Source organism: Portunus trituberculatus, chromosome 10 (genome assembly GCF_017591435.1).
Source record: "Portunus trituberculatus isolate SZX2019 chromosome 10, ASM1759143v1, whole genome shotgun sequence".
Lineage (NCBI taxonomy): Eukaryota > Metazoa > Arthropoda > Malacostraca > Decapoda > Portunidae > Portunus > Portunus trituberculatus.
In genome coordinates, this window is record NC_059264.1 from 6,151,583 (window position 1) to 6,159,082 (window position 7,500).

Sequence of the window (7,500 nt, forward strand, 5' to 3'; positions counted from 1 at the left end):
GAGAGAGAGAGAGAGAGAGAAGGAATGGAAGACGTGATGAATGAATGAAGGGAGGGAGAAAACGAGGAGGGAAAGAGGAGGAGGAGTGAGGGGGAGGAGGAGGAGGAGGAGGAGGAGGAGGAGGAAAGAATGAAGTTTAATCTCTTTGACCTGAAAACTTTCCTTGTGTTGCTTTCTTGGACAAAAATCTTAATAAAAAACTGGTAAGCTTCAAAATAACTTGTGTTAGTGTGTGTGTGTGTGTGTGTGTGTGTGTGTGTGTGTGTGTGTGTGTGTGTGTGTGTGTGTGTGTGTGTGTGTGTGTGTGGGTCAATTAAGGTGAGATTCAATTATGTATCACCCAATTATCTATCTAATGTACTTAAAATTGCATAATGTAACAAATTTGCTCTCTCTCTCTCTCTCTCTCTCTCTCTCTCTCTCTCTCTCTCTCTCTCTCTCTCTCTCTCTCTCTTATCTATAATTATTTCTCCTTTATTCTTCTTTATCTTGTCATTTTTTTCCTCTTCCTCCTTCCTTGTTCATACACGTATTATTCTTGTTCTCTGTTCTTTTTCTTCTTCCTCCTCTTCTTGTTATTCTTTTTAGCTGTTCCCTTATCTCCCTCTTTCTCTCTTCTTTTATCTTCTTCTTTTTTCTGTTGTTCAGTTCCTAATTTCTCTCCCTCTCTTCTTCTAATACTGTTTCTCCTTTACACATCATCTCCCTCCAGTGTTTTATCTTACTTTCTCTCTCTCTCTCTCTCTCTCTCTCTCTCTCTCTCTCTCTCTCTCTCTCTCTCTCTCTCTCTCTCTCTCTCTCTCTTCTTTCTCTTCTTTTCTTTCTCTTTCCCTCCCTTCCGCCCGCAAAGTCTTCCATTTTTCTTTTCAGCGAGATTAAGTGATAATATTCTCTCTCTCTCTCTCTCTCTCTCTCTCTCTCTCTCTCTCTCTCTCTCTCTCTCTCTCTGTGTGTGTGTGTGTGTGTGTGTGTGTGTGTGTGTGTGTGTGTGTGTGTGTGTGTGTGTGTGTGTGTGTGTGTGTCTGTGTGTCTGTCTGTTTGTCTGTGTCTTTCTGTCTGTCTGTCTGTCTGTCTGTCTGTCTGTCTGTCTGTCTGTCTGTTTGTACTTTTGTCATTCTATCTGTCTGTCTGTCTGTCTGCCTTTAACGTTGAATAAAAAGAACAAAACGGAAGAAGAAGAAGAGAAGGAAGAAAATGGAGGAGGAAAAATAATAATGAGTAATGAAATTTTAAATATCACTGGAACATAGAAAACCTGATTTTGTGAAACCATTTGGTAAAGACAACAAGAGAGAGAGAGAGAGAGAGAGAGAGAGAGAGAGAGAGAGAGAGAGAGAGAGAGAGAGAGTATAATATCTCATTTTTTCTTTATCATTTTCCTTCTATTCTTTCCCAGTTTACTTATTCTTGTCTCTCTATTTCTCTTTCTTTCTATTTCAAATATTTTCATGTTATTCTCTATTGAAAGCAAATATTTACATAGTCTCTCCGCCTCTCCCTCTCCCTCTCTCTCTCTCTCTCTCTCTCTCTCTCTCTCTCTCTCTCTCTCTCCACTAAATCTCCTCTCAACATATGTTTCCCTCCAAGTTCTGACACTGACTGGAGGAAAACCTCTCTCCTTCCTTCCTCACACCCTCACAAATTCTCTCCTCCTCCTCCTCCTCCTCCTCCTCCTCCTCCTCCTCCTCCTCCTCCCTTTAAACACTCTCTTCTCCTCCTCCCCCCACCTCCTCCTTTTCTGCATATATGTATACTTCTCCCATTTTCTTTCCCCTCTCTCCTCCAGTGGTGTATTTTTCTCTCCCCTTTTCTTCCTTTCCCCTCACTTGCATTTTTCCCTCCAAAGTGTCTTGTATTGTGTATGTTATTTGTATTTTTCCCTCTCCTCTCGTTTTCCTTATTTTTCCCCTCAAGGCGCCTCATATGCTCCTGCTCTATTTTTTCCCTCTTTCCCCTTGTTTTGTTTTCTTTTTCTCTATTTTTTTCTTTTTTTCCCTTTTCGTTTTCTATTTTCTTCTTTCGTTATTTTTTCTTCCTTTTCAATATTTCCTTCTATATCTCACTTTTTCTCTCTCTTTTTCCCCTCGTTTTGGCTTCTTTTTCTCTCTGTTTCCCTTCTAAATAATTTCCCTCCCGTTTTTTTTTCCATATTCTCAAATGTCTCCCTTTTTCTGTCTTCTGTTTATCTTCCTATCACCTTTCCCCTCATCTCTTCTATACTTTCTTCCCCTCTTCACTTCTTCCCTATTCTTCGCCCTTCTTTCCTTTTCCCCCTTTTCCTATTTCTTGTATATGCCTTCCTTAACCTCCTTTCCCCTCTTCTCTGGTACACTGTTTCCCCTCTTTCAGTCTTTCTTACTTTCCCTATTCTACCATTCCACCCACCCCCCACGTCTCTCTTTTCCCCTTTTTCCCCTCTTCTGTAGCTTCTATGGGCAGCAGTGTTCCTCTCCCCTCGCCTTCCCTCGCTTCCCCTCATCTCCCCTCGCCAAAAAGCACAGAGGGCGTGTGCTTTCATGTTAACATTTGAATTTTGCTAAGTTGCCCTCGCTTTCCCCTCACTTACTCCTTCCTTCGCGGTGTTATTGTCATGCTAAGCTGGTGTGTGTGTCCCCTCTCTCTCTCTCTCTCTCTCTCTCTCTCTCTCTCTCTCTAAGAAAGTATCATATTGTGTTTCTTTTGTGTGTTTTTTTCTTGTATTTTGGTGATTTCTCTCTCTCTCTCTCTCTCTCTCTCTCTCTCTCTCTCTCTCTCTCTCTCTCTCTCTCTCTCACTTTCTGTCCTTCCTAACTAATCTCCTTTTGTTTTGCCATCTTAAACCATTCTCTCTCTCTCTCTCTCTCTCTCTCTCTCTCTCTCTCTCTCTCTCTCTCTCTCTCTCTCTCTCTCTCTCCTTTCTGTTCCCGGCGCCTCACTGGCATATTTACGTTCACCTTATTTACGGGGGCGGGGGCGGAGGAGGGGGTGGAGGAGGAGAAGGAGGAGGAGGAGGAGGAGGGTCCTGTTTACGGGGTTCTCTTGGTAGGGAGGAGGAGGAGGAGGAGGAGGAGGAGGAGGAGGAGGAGGAGGAGGAGGAAGGGTTCCCAGCCACCCCCTTAAGCGGTCATTATTTGGGGATGAAGGTGAGGGGAGGAGGAGGAGGAGGAGGAGGAGGAGGAGGAGGAGGAGGAGGAGGAGGAGGAGGAGGAGGAGGAGGAGGAGGTGAAGAGGTGGGGAAGGAAAAGAATAGTGGAGGAGAAGGAGGAGGCAAGAGAGAAATGGAGAGAAGAAGAGAGGAGGAGGAGGAGGAGAAGGTGGGAGAAGGAAAAGATGGAGAAAGAGAAGGAGGAGGTAAGAGAGAAATGGAGAGAAGGAGGGAAACTGGAAACGGAGGTGAGAGAGAGAGAGAGAGAGAGAGAGAGAGAGAGAGAGAGAGAGAGAGAGAGAGAGAGAGAAAGAGATGGAAGTAGGAAGTGAAGAAGCGAGAGAGAAAGAAGAGAGAAGGAGAACAGATGGAGGAAGAGAAGGAGTGAGAAGGAGAGAAAAGGAGAGAAGATGAGAAAATAATAAAGAGAGAATAAGAATAGAAAAGCTACAAGAGAGAGAGAGAGAGAGAGAGAGAGAGAGAGAGAGAGAGAGAGAGAGAGAGAGAGAGAGAGAGAGAGAGAGAGAGAGAGAGAGAAGGAAGAGAAAAGCAGGAGGGGAGAAGGAACAGTTTTACAAATCATGAAAAAAAAAAGAAGATAGAGGATTTTAGAAGAAGGAGAGAAGGAAGCAAGGGGAAAAAAGAAGAGGGGTAATAAAGAAGATTTGAAGATTTTGAGATAGAAGACATAAAGCCAAATTAAATCTCCATTAATTTGAACACATAAACCTACCTTTATTTCTCAAGGGGACTGAAATATCTCTACGATTACGTCAATTTTGAGAGAGAGAGAGAGAGAGAGAGAGAGAGAGAGAGAGAGAGAGAGAGAGAGAGAGAGAGAGAGAGAGAGAGAGAGATGATTGGAGTTTAATCTTACCTACTGTCTGTCTGTCTGTCGAAATGTATTTATGTATATATGTATGTATATCTGTCAGTCTGTCTGTCTATTTGTCTGTCTCTCTGTCTGTCTGTCTGTCTATCTGTCTGTCTGTTTGTCTATCTGTCTGTCTGTCTGTCTGTTATCTGTCTGTCTACCTGTTTGTCTATCTGTCTCTCGGTCTGTCTGTCTGTGTGTCTGTCTGTGTGTCTGTATATCTGTCTGTCTGTTTGTCTCACTGTTCGTGTGTTTGTGTTATTTTGATTTTGTTTTTGTTGTATTTTTTTTTTCAAGCGAGATTTTGAAACTTCATTCTAAGGTCTTGATATTCTCTCTCTCTCTCTCTCTCTCTCTCTCTCTCTCTCTCTCTCTCTCTCTCTCTCTCTCTCTCTCCTGCAAGCCTCCCTGAGCACAAGGATTCATTCTCCTGGATTATCACGTCGATATATTGGATGCCCTTCTCTCTCTCTCTCTCTCTCTCTCTCTCTCTCTCTCTCTCTCTCTCTCTCTCTCTCTCTCTCTCTCTCTCTCGTGTGTGTGTGTGTGTGTGTGTGTGTGTGTGTGTGCGCGTTTCTGTGAGCGTGCATGTCAATTATCTTCACGTCCACCTTCACCTTGATACACATACACTCCTTCCACACACACACACACACACACACACACACACACACACACACACACACACACACACACACACACACACACACACACACACACACACACACACAGATGTACTTTCCCAAGGTTGCCGTGACGTTGTGTGTGTGTGTGTGTGTGTGTGTGTGTGTGTGTGTGTGTGTGTGTGTCTCATGAGCCTTGTGTTTAATATCATGAACACCCACACGCTCTCTCTCTCTCTCTCTCTCTCTCTCTCTCTCTCTCTCTCTCTCTCTCTCTCTTTAATCCAACCACCCCCAAAAAATTCCTTTCTTCTGTCAATTTCCTCACTTTAAATTCCCCAAACCCACACTCACCCTCCCCCTTTCCCCTCACTCTCCTCTCTCTCTCTCTCTCTCTCTCTCTCCCCCTCACCCCTTCAGTTACCTTGTCCTCGCCTTCCCTATCTAACTACTACTAATCGCCAACATTTCCCCTCCCTCACCCCTCTCTCAATCATCCCCCCCCACCTCCCCTCATGATACGCCATCTACACCCCCCCCCATGGTTTTGTCAATGCTTCTTCAGTTGTCTATTCCCCTTTTTCAATATTCCTTTTATTTCCCTTTTTTTCACTTTTCGCTAATTTATATTTTTCTTACTGTTTCTTCTTTCCTTTATTTTTTTTTCTATTTTTTTCTTTTTCTCGTTTTCTTTCAATTTTCTTTCTTGTCTCCCCTCTTTGTCCCGTTTACTTATTTTCCCTTTCATTGGTCCGTAAATTCTGTTTCTTTTGTCTCCTCTTCCTTCATTTGTTTCTTTTTCATTAGTATTTTGTCAACCTTAACCCTTCACTTGTTGTTTTCTTCCTCTCCAGTACTCTCTATACCAATTTCAATTAATATTTCTTCTTATTACTTTTTATCAATGTTTTTCTTTGCGATGTAACACTTTTTTTCTGTTTTCCTTATGTCCTCTTTATTATCACTATTCTTTCATTTTCTTTCTCCTTCAACTCTTCCATTTTTTTTTTCAAACCAACACGTTTCTTAAATTTTTCTTATGTCCTTCTCTTCATCACCAATAAATACTCTCTCATTTTCTTCTCCTTCAGTTCTTCCTCACTTCCTTCACCCTCATCAATGTTCTCTCTTCATCTCTCTTCCACACTCCATCACTCTTCAATGCTTCACTTTCCGCTTCATCAATGCCTCTTTAATTCCTGCAGTGCTTCTTCCGTCACCTTTCTGTCTCGTCTTCAATGCTTCATTTAATTCTTCCCTTAGCAGTGAATTGACCTCTTCAATACTAGTACACATTTTTACCTTGAGATTTGAGTACGATTAGACCATTCTATTGACATTAGGAAGGGTCTATGGAGGTCAGAAGATTAGTAGCCACAGTCTTCACTATTCTAATACCTCACATGAGTTTCTGAAGCTGTAGAAAATCACCAAATAGTAAGTAAAATGAATATGGAAACGTGTCATGGTACTGAAGGGTTAATTCTTTCAATACTTCTTCAATCACTCTTCTGTCTCCTCTTCAATGCTTCGTTGTAATTCTTCCCTTAGTACTTTGTTGAATTCTGCAATAGTGCTACACATTTTTACCTTGAGATTTGAGTACGATTAGATCATTTTATTGACATTAGGAAGGGTCTATAGAGGTCAGAAGATTAGTAGCCACAGTCTTCACTATTCTAATACCTCACATGAGTTTATGAAGCTGTATAAAATCACCAAATAGTAAATAAGATGAATATGGAAACGTGTCATGGTACTGAAGGGTTAATTCTTTCAATACTTCTTCAATCACTCTTATGTCTCCTCTTCAATGCTTCGTTGTAATTCTTCCCTTAACACTCTGTTGAATTCTGCAATAGTGCTACACATTTTTACCTTGAGATTTGAGTACGATTAGATCATTTTATTGACATTAGGAAGGGTCTATGGAGGTCAGAAAATTAGTAGCCACAGTCTTCACTATTCTAATACCTCACATGAGTTTCTGAAGCTGTAGAAAATCACCAAATAGTCACCAGAATGAATATGGAAACGCGTCATGGTGCTCAAGGGGTTAAAACTCTTCTCTTTCCCTTCCATTTTCTCCTTTAAATTCCCCTTCCTTCCCCTTCCCTTTTGTCTCACTTCCACCCAGTGAAGGCTAGTCAAGGTTGGCATTGCTGTCTCACTTAACCTTCAGAATCACTCAGGCAAATTAAATAAAGAGCTGATAAAAGAAAGAGAAAGAAAAAAATGTAAATATGAAAGGATACGAATAATTTTATGCTACAGTTTTGTCTACAAGGTCTTTTGGTACAGACACACACACACACACACACACACACACACACACACACACACACATATATACATGAGTCCTCCTTCCTATCATATTTATCCGTTTTCTTTTCACCGTTTTCTCTTCTCCATCACTGCTCTAATACCTGCATTGAATTTTCTACGAGTTCTGCTCAATAGAAGTTCATTTTTTCTCGTTTTCTTTGCAATTTCCTATTTCTTTGGTCACTGTTATAGTTTTTTTTTTATTAATTTATTTTTCTTGTACTTTTCTGTTTGTTCTTTTTATTTCTTATTTATTTTCTTAGGTTGGCCCAGCTGCCCACGAACACTTAATAAAGCACACACAGCGATACCATTCCGATCTAACCCCATTCAATACTGACATGCATTTTTACCATTATTTTGTGGTATGAGACGATTTTCTTTGCATAAGGAATGGTTTATGGAGGTCAAAAGATGAACCTCCTCAGAAATATGATGCATTTTTTACCTTGAGTTTTAAGTACAATTAGACGCTTTTATTCATAATACGAAAGGTCTATAGATGTCAGAAGATTAATGGCAAAAGTGTTCACTATTTTAATCCCCACATAAGT

At 41.1% G+C, this 7,500-nt stretch overlaps 1 protein-coding gene across 2 annotated transcripts in view; it reads right to left on the bottom strand.

Annotated features, from left to right (window-relative positions):
* The window catches only part of LOC123502118 (shematrin-like protein 2), a 49,642-nt gene that overhangs the window by 41,829 nt on the left and 313 nt on the right, over positions 1–7,500 (bottom strand). The gene's annotated exons all lie outside the window — the stretch shown is intronic.